The sequence below is a fragment of the Lagopus leucura genome, unplaced genomic scaffold (assembly GCF_019238085.1).
Source record: "Lagopus leucura isolate 7727_CA_CO unplaced genomic scaffold, USGS_WTPT01 Super-Scaffold_100018, whole genome shotgun sequence".
NCBI classification, from domain to species: domain Eukaryota; kingdom Metazoa; phylum Chordata; class Aves; order Galliformes; family Phasianidae; genus Lagopus; species Lagopus leucura.
The window spans coordinates 4981371-4993782 of NW_024962272.1; the positions used below are offsets into that span (position 1 = coordinate 4981371).

Here is a 12412-nt window from a genome sequence, read left to right on the forward strand (position 1 = left end):
TGTACAAAAACTAACAGCTTTCAACCACTCCAAGCATTGCTCATTCTTTTGAGTAAGGATTAGTTTTCTTTCAAAAACATTTATCAGTATACCTTAGCAAGGACACACACACAAAAAAAAGCTTATTCAATAATAACTTATTCTTTTTTTCCCATGATGATGAGTAAATTTGTAGTCTTTTAAAGAAAGGATCTTTACTCTAGAAAAAAACCAACCAACCAAACCAAACCAAAACAACAGAAAAAGTGCAATGATGAGGGTTCTGTAGGTGTTCCACAAACTTCCTGATTTGGAATCAGTTGTTTCAAGGAAAATGTTACTAGTGATGATTTCCCATGGCAGCATTTCAGCTTAATTAAAACCAAATGTAAATCAAGGAAACAAAAGCATACAAAAAGGAAGACTATATATCTCTGTTCTCTCCCCATTATGGCATCCAAAAATTGTTTCCATGTTGGGGATCCCATAGGGTGCAACTCTGCTACATCATAAAGAGTTTCTATGATTTATACATTTATTTATACATTTAATGTATTCCTAAAATAGGGAAAAGTGATGATACAATAATAGCAACAGACCGTACTCATATCATAACTTTCCTTTTGAAATTTTAGGTTTCTCCTATACCTAAGGCTAACCTTTCATCTCTTAACACTCTGTATGTGTCAAATGTGCCATAGAATCACAGAACAGCAAATCCTCAAGTGTAAAGGACAGACAGGTATCACCAAGTCCAACTCTGGGCTCTATACAGGACCACCCAAAAATCATATGCCTGAAAACACTGTCCAAGCTCTTCATGAACTCTGGCAGCTTGGTGCCATGACAGTGCCCTGACGAGCCTGTTTCACTGCCTGGCCATCCTCTGATTAAGAACCTTTTCCTAACTGCCAACCTGACCCTTCCTCAACACAGTTCCATGCTGTTCCCTCAGGTGCTTTTGCTGTCACCAGAGAGCAGAGCTCAGCCCTGCCCCTCCACTTCCCTCGTGAGGGGCTGTAGCCACATGAGGCCTCCCCTCAGTCTCCTCTACTCTGACCTGAACACACCAACGGGCCTCAGCTGCTCCTCATATGTCTTCCCCTCCAGACTCTTCACCATCTTTGTAGTCCTCCTTTGGATGCTTTCTAATGGTTTTATATCATTCTTATATTGTGGCATTCAAAATATGTGCATTTCCCTCTGTTTCAAAAGATTGAATTCTTTCAAAGCAGAGATGCCAAAGTTCCAGTTCCATGAAGAGATCTGCTTAAATAATACACCTCATTAAGGTCTCCCCTCCCTTTTCAAAATGATTTCAAAAACTACACGGATTTTCTTGAGAGGCTGGCTATGCCCACAGCAAATACAAATGGAATGGAAGTTTTTTAATGTGCAACACACTTACATGTTTTAATAGCATAGATGATGACCTGTGCACTTCAAACTGCTACTAATAAATCTACAGCATGCATTTAGATGTAATTTGCATGGAGATTTCTGAGACAGAGGCTTATTCTGATCATTCACAGATTAATGATCTACAGTAACTACCAGAGCTGCCAGGAAGAGATATCTTATAGATTTAGATGCAATCAATGTTTACTTGGGGGCTAAGGTGGGGGAAGGATGCTCAGATCCTACAGCCACAGTGGTATTGAAACATTACGAATGCTCATGTCTCTTCCAAACAATTAACAGTCCCTATATACATTCCATCTGTACAAAAAAAAGCATTACCTTAACTATACTGATTTAAAGAAAATTACATTCAACGCTAACTCGCTCAAGCTAAACTTCTTGTTACTATTTTAAAAGTTCAGAGTTGTTTTATATGTCTTATCTCTTATTTATCTGCATCGTACAGTCATTTAAAACCATTTATAGTTCACTTATCCACTTAAAGTGTGTATTTCTCTGTTAAATTTCTGACAGAGCTGTGATTTTACATATCCTATATGTTCTTTTACTACCTTTTACTCTCAAAAACCTTGCAGGGCAATGAAAATATCCTGCTCTATTATGTCTGACACTTCAGGGTCTCAGTCCCAATGTCACCTGTCCAATTACTCATTAGCTAGGTTATAAAACACTGTATGTATGCGTGATTAAAAGAATTAGTAATGTGAAATACAAGGGTACCAAAGAAGTGCTGATCTTGCAGGAATAATATATGTGTTTGTGGGTTATGAGGAAAAAATTCTCCTGGAAGGTCCTGTTTCATGTTCAATAGTTTATTGACTCAGTAATATATCAGGTCTCCACTGGTCAGTAATGGTGTTCTTTCTCTAATATGTTCATTAATTAATGAACTCAGTAATTAATTGTACTGCAAAAAGAATGAAGGGCTTACAAAATAGGATTCTTATTTTACAATAAAAGATTTTATCATATTCAACACCTTTTTTAATCTCTGCACCGACGTGGTTTGTATTTGCAGTATTGGAAGTGATGCTGTCCTATTCATATTCAGTTGTGTGTACAGTGGGAGAAATACACTCACAGCATATGTATACATATATAGATGACATCATGTCATTCACTAGAGTGGCTTTATTAAGGCTCTTCAGCATTCCCATTACAACTCTGCCTATTTCTTGCCTAGAGGTTAACAGGTTGCCTGTGAAGACTGGATTCAGTTTGAGCCTGAATACAATGTTTCAGCCTAAGAGCAAGTTTTATTACACACATTCAAAAATGATCCTTTTATCCATTCTAAATTATGAGACAGAGAAAAAAAAAAAAAGCTTACAAGTTCCATGTTTCTTTATCTTGAGTTAAAGACTATCTTGATAACATAAAGTGTTATCAAGGACATTAATAAACTAGTAAGTTTTCTATCTTTTATACATACACTCAAATTAATGGAAATTTTCAAGAAACATGAAAATGTCTGTTCTTCAAGAAACTGAATCTTCAAAAAGAGCTATCTATTTTTGTAAAGTAAGAAGGATTGTCAGAAGAAATTCTGAAGATAAGCATGGATGAATTTTGGGTGCTTTTTACAAGACAAAATAGGTGTTGATGTCAGGTAGTAAACCAGCATCAGTAGTTTCCCATCCCATCACAAAGAACCCCATGCATGCCAGTCAGTGATAAGGATGATCCCACAGACTGAAAAGTGCTCATTTGGGTCTGGAAATACCCAGTCACTTACATGTCTTAGCCAAAACACTCCATAAGCCTTTTACTTACATTCCCTAAACAATAATGAGATGCAGTGTCTTCAAAGTGCTGCTGTCAGAGTAAATGGAACCTAAGTGATAGATGCTACTGAAAATCTCAGGTAGAATTTAGTCCTTATTCCAAAGATTCAATTTTCCACTTGACTCAGTTAATCCATATCACTACCCAGGATCACTACTGTTTCCAACATGAAACTAGTGTAACTCAGGGGAGAGATATAAAATTCCAGGAGAAGCACATGCTCTTACAGACACACAGAGCATTAACACTCACTGAAGTGACAGAACACTTGGTTCTTATAGATCTTCACAAAAGCAATCAACTTAAGCACTGAGCCTCGCAAGGATGTTTATATGAATTATTAACAATATCTTTCTACTTTTTTTTTTTCTTCCAAAAGCATTTAACTTGCAGATGTGTAGCAATGACACCATGACAAGCTCAGGAATGACCCAGAAGAGCAGGGGAAGATTAAGGTAGCACAAGTTTACCTAAAATTTAAAACTTTAATGCTGTCCCTCCAGTCTACAGTGGCAGGATTTTAAAGTGGAGAGAGGACAGAAGTACAGTAGCCGGTGTGTTGGTAGGTAGCAGCATAGATCAACGTTAACTGCATTTGGACATCTGTTACTCTTTAATTTGACAGAGGTAGGGTGGGGAGGGCTGTAAAAAGATCCTGGAGCTGGTTAGCAGTGGCTAGACATTGTAGCCATTGTTTGATCCTGTTAGGAAGTAGGTACAAATATGCAAGGGTGTAGCAAAGCAAAAATTTAGCCAGAAAAGTGTTTCTGAAAAAATGCGGCCAGACTTTCCAGAAGCCATCCAGTGTAATCCTACCTTCACAATGTATTGCTAAAGAAGTTTACGTAATGGGGCACTATGTGCACTACACTGTGTGTTAGGGAGAGAAATTTTTCCTAAGGTTTTCCTCAGAAACTCCTCCAAGAAAGACAGACAGAAAACAGGAGGAGCAGAAAAGAAACCAAAGACCTTGCACAGAAAAACAACGCGTACTGGCTCCCTATGTGCAGGGGGATAGGTACGCATGCATTCAGATGACAGCTTACACGTTAAAGCCATTCAGCATGCTGTAAAGCATGATTTCCTACAGCTGTTTGAAAGATGCCACTAAGTTCTACCGCACCAATGATCTGCCGATAATAGGAGTTCTGAGATATTTTTATACATTCCTTCCATGGAGTTCCTATCATAACATTTCTTGCATTTATACAAAAAATACAGCGTCCGTTCAGGGCATTTTATATTAGCAGGGAAGGAAATGGATTGGATTGCAGTAGAATTGTTTTGAATAATTTACACTACTGCTGCCTTAAATCTTAAAGCAACACTATTACAGTTTAAAAACAAAATACGCACGCACTAAAATAAATTAATGGCTTTATAACTGATACTGAAACACTCAGAGATATCCTGCTGCTCACTTTGAGATCTTCTTCATGTAGAACGCAATGCAGAAAGAAGGGAACATTGCCTCCCACTAAAGAATGAGGTCTTTTACACCTCTGTGTAAGTTACTATGGGTAACATTGAGAGATGTTATTCCTGACTTCTGTGGGTTTCCCCCAGACCAAGGGTATTCATTTAGCATAGTTTGGGCAATTTAATTATATAGCAAGTAAGTATTATTCACATATTAATAGGAGCAGCCTATAGCACTAATGGAAAAATCAATCTGTCTGGCTGTTTTGCAGAGCTTCCAAGAGATAGGCAGCAGTAAGCTTTTGTGTAAGGGATCCCAGTATGGGAGAAGAAGGAGCACACATAAAGAATACATAACTCTGGAGGAAGAATCATATCAGTTATCATAAATGACGGAGAAAGTTTAAAATGATGTAACATTCTGGAAAGACTTACTTTTGCACCTAACTTTACCCTGATTTTTAGTAGCTGTTCTAAAAAAATTCTCTATTTGTGACAAGGTTCCTACAATACTGTGAGGCTGAACAGTATCTTAATGAAGTCTCATTTACATTCTTCTATGAGGTGAATGGCATAACAGACCCTTCCCCTTAATGTCCTTGCCTTATCTTTCTCAGGTACAGAAATTATTTAAGAAGTGTCTCATATCAATCTATGGTACAAAGGGATTGCTGTGTACCTCAATGCCTAACAGTATTGACTCTACTTACTTTGTTTGCATGGAAGTTCCATCTACCTGCTTAAAGCATCTGCCACTCATTTATCTTACGGAGTCCACATAAACAAATTAACTGGTCCAAATACAGATCATAAGAGCTGATCTAGTTCCATGTTTGTGAAATCCTTGTAATGAGAGCAACCCAGTAAACTGATGTGAAAGTGCAGTTCCTTACTGTTTCATTAAAATTAGTGAGATTCTGTATGAGTGTGTGCACAAATGTATTAGTTAATAAGAATGCCAGGGTTTTAAAACACAAACATATACACATAAATATATTAAAAGTTTAGAGTTTGTGTAGGGTTAAGTATTTGGTAAGCAAAGTGCACTTCATGCAGCTTATCTCTCCACTTAAAGAAAAAACTCTCAATGTGCTAAATGCAACCTTTCCTTTCTACATCCTGTTTAATTCCAATTATATCTTATAAATGCCCTCCAACTAATATTTTGTTGAAATAACTTTATCTTTGGGTAAATAATTTAAAGACACACAGCAGTTGATCTTGGGGCATCATGGCACATGAAAATAATTATGCAAAGAACAAGAAGTTGATGAGAGACACAGAGATCACAGAGTCACAGAACTACAGGGGTCAGAAGGGACCTCAAGAGATCAAGTCCAACCCCCCTGCTAAAGTAGGAACTCTACTATAGCTTGTACAGGTAGGTAGCCAGACAGGTCTTGAATATCTCCATAGAAGGAGACTCTACGGCCTATCTGGGTAGCCCGTTCCAGTGCTCTGTCACCCTCATTGTAAAGAAGTTCTGCTGCGTGTTTGTACAGAACTTCCGTTGTACAAGTTTTAGGCCATTACTCTTTGTCCTATCTATTGCTCTGTGCACCACCAAGAAGAGCCTGGCCTCATCCATCTGCCTCCCACGTCCATTTAGATACTTGTAAACATTTATCAGATCCTCTCTCAGTCTTCTTTTCCCCAGGCTGAACAGACCTGGGTAACTCAGATTTTTAACATGGGTCTGTTCAGATCCATTCTCTGGTTGCTGCATATAATGCAACTCTTGACAAAGAAAGGTCTGAAGCAGCAGACAAGTAGCTAACTCCTGCAAGTGGTCTGACAGTTTTTTTCTATGAGTGTTTTCTTTGCCCTGACATAATTTCTTGGTTACAAACTGAAAAAGACAAATGCTGCCTATGCAGATCATCACTGTATGTCAGCATCAGAATTTTAAGTTGATTTTTTTTCCCCCCCACAATGTATATTATACGCTACTAAACAGCTGTTGGGGTATGTCACTTCCCTTCTTAACTGTAGAAATGCTAATATTTTTTTTTTCTCTTCTTTTGTAAATCAAATATCTTTAAAAAAGACCACAGCATAATTTTTCCTGTTAATAATAAAGATTACCATGAAATTACATTATCTTAAGTAGCTGGCAAATCAGTGGTAAAACAGGGCTTGCTTCAAACTAGCACCAGAAAGAGGATCATTTGCATACTGACCTGATCTAGGAAATGCACAAGCCAACCCACCTACAATAAGCCTGGCATCACAGGAAAGACAGACACAATGTCTAAGTGAAAAGATTACCAAAGCTTTGACGTGAGCAATAAAAAATATGCAGGAGTTCCTCTTGGAGCAGGATGAGACTGCAAATTTAGATCCTTCTTGAAATGCTCACACATTTTACAAGACTAAAAATTGACTTCATATGTCGGTCACCAGACACATTCATATTCATTGTTGGTAGATAATTGCACATTATGTTATGAGGCAATCACTTGGGTAAATTTCACTTAACATTTAAGCCTGTGAGCATAAAAAAAGAAGAAAACACCATTTTTCAAGAACAAGAAGACAGCTTCAGTATGCTCCTTGCTTATGGTTGTCTATGGCTTCTCTGTGCTTCAGAATTTTTAGCTGGTTAACCTGTGCTGGAAAGGAGTTTAGAAAAATCAGTGTATTAAAGTCTCAAGTTCATGTCAACAGAGAAAATTCCTTCCCAAGAAAACTCACATAAAAGGGGAAAAAAAAAACAACCAACACCTCCTATGTAATTAGAAAAGTAGATAGACAGAACTCAGTACAGCTCTTTGAAGTTAATTTTCAAAATATATTTTCACTTTGTTTAAAGCAAAGAGAGAAGGAAAATTGGGGTGGAAATGCCGGCCATACTTTCTACAGATTATACCTGCAGATGTATTTCTGTCTCTGTTGAAAGACCTAATGTCTCCAATGTGTAGTTCTCATACAATAATTGTGTTTTACAAGTGACCTACATTTTTTACATGGACAATTTTGCAGCCAGAACACTGGGCAGAAAACGTGAGAATACCCTCTGATCCTGTGTCTGACTTTTCCGTAGATGCCCTGTGACCCCTGACCATTCAATTTCAAACCACCGTCTGCAAGAGCTGGGCATGGACATTAGATTCAATTTTCAGGGACAAGATTAGCAAAGTTCTCACAACACATGTAGCATGAGGATAGAGTTTAAGACCGAAGCATGAAGCAAACAATCTCGTCTGTTGGCATAAAAAAATTAACAGATCTTTTTAAAACACATAATTTTAGACAGTTTTTATACTTTGTAAAGGAATAACCATAAACAAATGGATGGCCATTTTTTAACATGAGTAATTGTACTAGAATAATGTATTTCTCGAAACAAAAAGTGGGAATATACCTTGCATTTGGACAGTCTTAAGCATCCATGCAATGCAATGGAGCTTCTCATTTCTCCCATATTCAGAGATATGTAAATAGCTTCAAAGTTGCTCACTGCATTGCAGCATTTTATGAGAGATTTTACATCACAGTATATTAGTATTGTTTCTTACTTGTATTTATTTTCACTAATACAATTTGAAAGGTACTAATATTGTTATATTTCTCTGTGGCATTCACGAAAGCAGTTACTAATACAATATGAAGGGAAGGATGCTAACAAGATGGAAAGCTGTTAATGGGATAAAACAGCTTGGAATCTAGCTAGAATCTATCACTTAATTTTAGAAAAACATTTTCAACTCTTTGGGAGAAAACCTATGAAATAAATAGAGAAAAATAAGATAAAATAAAATATAAAATAGTGTTTATAATGCTGCATTTAATATAAGGGAGTCACTCAGATTCTTTTTTAGGTACAGTCAAAAGTGGAAACTTGTGCCATGGAATGCTATGTAGACATTTCAAGAGAAAACAAACATAAATCATAATAGCCCTGTCATTTTTTCAGGAAGTTTCTGTAGGCCACATTTTTCCTAATTCTATACACTCAGCTTGCAGTATTGCCAACAGGATATTCTACGAAGACTGCAAGTATAATATGACCCTATGTCTCCATAGCATGTAATATCCACCTCACATCAAAGAAAAAATTATATGGATGGAAAAACACTAAGACTGACAAGTGCTTCTTAAAATTTCAAGAAAATTTGCTTCAAATTTGAAGATAAGCACACAGTTGATTTACGAATGAGTTTCCTTATGCCTGAGGGAATGTTAGCAAATGCAGACATTTGTTCTTACAGATGAGAACCAGATTTACATCGGTCACTCCAAATAGAATGCCTCCTATTTATTTCCATGGGAACTACAACAGATACTAAGAGCACAAAAAACTATTTGATGGATCAAATTCTCAGCTACAAATATTTGTTTTTCAACACAATTATCGCCATTAGCTATGCATTTTTTGCCAGCCATGAACAAGAGCCTGAATGCCACATCCACATAAAACTGCATCAGTGAAGGTGATCCACTGTTGCTGTCACCACTGCTGAAATGCTCTACCCACCAGCTCACTGTGCTCACATGTGCTGTTTGGTCTCCATAAATGTTCAGCAAGTGTTGACAAATGTCAACTGATGCACTCCTTTTCTATACAGATTTCTATTCAGTTGTACAACACTGATTCATATGTATGTCAGATGTAATTTAGTCAGACTGCTTCTCTGCTGCCATCTCTCACATGGCAACATGCAATGGTATATACTGGTAGGAAAGTCAGTCTCTACTGCCATTCCACCAATATTTGCCTCTGATGTTGTGGGCCAACACAATAAAATAGCAGGCACTGCTTTCAGATCAGCCCTACTATGTTATGAAACCAGCACCGTCAGTTGTTAGCATTCAGCCATAAACTTTGTAAAGGCAGTAGGCAGTCCTGAATGGGTGGATGGATGGACAGACCTGTGAAAAGCTTCATGGAACTTCCTCTGCCACTGACTCTTCTAGAGACATTAATGTTGTTAGCTCCACTCAAATGCTCAGCTCAAGAAAGCACAACTACTGGAGTCTTCTCTTAGAGCAAGCTGCTTGCACTGGCTTTACTCCTCTGATCACTCAGAACAATCATTCTCAAAACTGTTGCTAATCTGAGCAAGTGAATGGTTTACTATTTCTGTACCATTCCTGAACACAAAATTGCTATTATGTGGAAAGAGAAAAACATTCTGCAAAAAGCATTTTTTAGCCATGGCTACTAAAACCATAACTATTTTTTTTTCTTTGTACCTTAATGCGCTTATAAGAGGAAAATGAATGAATGAATGAATGAATGAATAAATGAATGAATGAATGAATGACAGATAGATCAATTGATCCATTGACTGATCTCTGGTGCGGCTGCTTATGTAGCTGCTGCTGCTACTATGTAAGACAACTGGAATCTGAGATATAGAAGTAGAGCTTAGATTCCCATACTGTATCAACTCTGCTATTCACAAGTGAATTCCATTTCCTCACAATAAATGTAGATAAATAAAGGAGGCGTGTAAGACAAAAATATTTGAAAATCATGATGTAAAACTTAAAGCTAAAGAAAGCATTCCAGAAAAGGAAAAATTTCCTTCTTTCCTACAAAAGACAGTGAGTCTGTTGATGTGGCACATGTAGAAGGAAATAACCAACAGATTTCAGTCACATTACATGGACAATTGGGTCAGCATTCTTTGAAAGTCAGATTATAAATGTTTCAAGAAGTATATAAGTCTATTTAATAGATTTCTATTCTTCAAATAGTTCCTACATAAATTAGCCAGAAGATGATGAGATCTTCTACAGTCTTAAAGATCATCACCAGATAAGCAGCTCATGTTACCAAGATGAATTTTGTTTGGTTTCAGTACAGCGTGTTGAGTAAAAAACAAAAGTGAAAACGTAAACATACAGAAATACCATATTTAGCAGGTAACTAAAGAACTTCTAAGAAAAACGCAAATGACAACACAAAATGATGTTGGTAAAATCAGCAGTTTTAGTTCTCGTTTTCCACTTTCTATTTCTATAAAACAGAAGAATAAGCAAAATGTGATTTTAACAAAGCAAAATGGAACTGGACTCCTGGAATAGCTATGTCTCTCTATCCACATATTCAAAAAGATATTTTCTTTAAGAAATACCAAAAACACACTACTTGCTGCCTAATCTGCTCCTCGAAAATAACTTCACTTTTTAGGAATTACTACTGTTGATGTCACTGTTCTCAAGATTCTAAATGATGGGCTTCCAATTTTGCCAAAACTATACCTGGCTTTAGAGTTAATTGTGCTGCATTCCAGACAGTAAAGATGATTGCTATAGAAGTTATATGAAAAAGCTACAGGGAAAGATATTATCTTTCAAAAAATAAGCGGGAAGTTTTAAAACATATTAGAAAAGCCTGAATATTTTCTAAAAAGAAAACTATCTTTTAGATCTCATCAGGATCAAACTCTGTGTTTGAAAATTATAATGTAAAATAGTAACTTCTTATTTAAATTAATCATAGACTCGGTCCTGCAGTGTCATTCAGGACAGTTCTCTGTTAACCAGAAACTGATTCTGTAAGCAAATGGGAACAAGGGGACACAGCCCTTTAACACTGCCCTCCTCTCAAAAATGTGAGATTAACAGGTGAGTATTTTTATTTTCATTAGATATTACTGTTCATTAAAAATCCTCAAAATTGCATCTCTCCAATATATCTTTTAAAAATCATTTCCCTTCAATATTTCCCAAAACCAAACCCATAGAATTTTTGCACAAAAGGCTGCTATGTGTGACAGAGAAGAATTCCAATAAGTGTGAAATAGGTAAAATGTTTTTCCTTGGCCTGAATGTAGTGTGATTACAAGTATAACTGCTTATTAAAAGAGAGAGAAGGGGAGAAAGAAAGAAACGGAGGGAAGGAAAAAAAAAAAAACGTTACAGGTTTTCTCAGAAGGATTTCCTTTTATACATAGCTTTATCCTATAATTTTGTCCCTGTTGGGCACACTGCCTATATTTAAACACAAACAGTCAAGCAATGAAGAAACATTACCACATTTACTGTGAACAAAAACTCCCAGTTGTACAGTGAAATTTTAATACATTTCAACTTATCTCTTTTACTAATGGGGAGAGTACAAACCCTGCAGGAATTCGCTCTGCAAACTGGTAATTACAGTAGACTCACTTTTCTATAATGCATATGTATAGTCAGACACAAGAACCATAGCTGCCCTTTTGATGTAGGTTACAATAGGAATGCTTTAAAAAAAATTATGAAAATCTACAGCAATTCTAAAGGAATGCATTATTTCATGGGAAGTTGTCCTTTAGCTATACTCTGGAATACAAATATATTTAATACTATATAATACACATATATTAATTTGCCCTTATTAAGCAAAGCACAAGCTTTATCATTTTGTTCTTTTAATTTTTTTTTCTTTATTTTTCCCCAGTTTACAGGATAAACTTGCCCCTTATGGTGCAAAGCTGAAGTTTCCATACTACAATATTGTGTAAGAGCTCAGAAAAATATTTTTGTTCTCCCAAGCCTCTTCCTCTGCACAACCTTTGAATTTATGTCTCATTAAATCATTATAACACATATTTAAAAGCATTATTTCAACTGCACAGATTTACAACATACAATGTTCAACTCAGCTAAGATAGGACATGCTGTGTCTGGCAGAACATGTTTGAAGTATACAAAAGACAGGTTTAATTTAAACTGAAGAGGAGTGAAATCAAAGTAAGATCCACTGCCATTGTCATACATACCGACAATATTTATCTATAATATAAAAGTGACAAGACGCAGCTATTTTTCTAAAAAGGAAAAAAAAAAAAAAAAAAAAAAAAAAAAAAAAAAAAAA

The 12412-nt window shown here is 36.3% G+C and overlaps 1 protein-coding gene across 2 annotated transcripts in view; it reads right to left on the minus strand.

The window, feature by feature from the left end:
• The window catches only part of BNC2 (basonuclin 2), a 336230-nt gene that overhangs the window by 110580 nt on the left and 213238 nt on the right, over window positions 1–12412 (minus strand). The window lies entirely within an intron of this gene.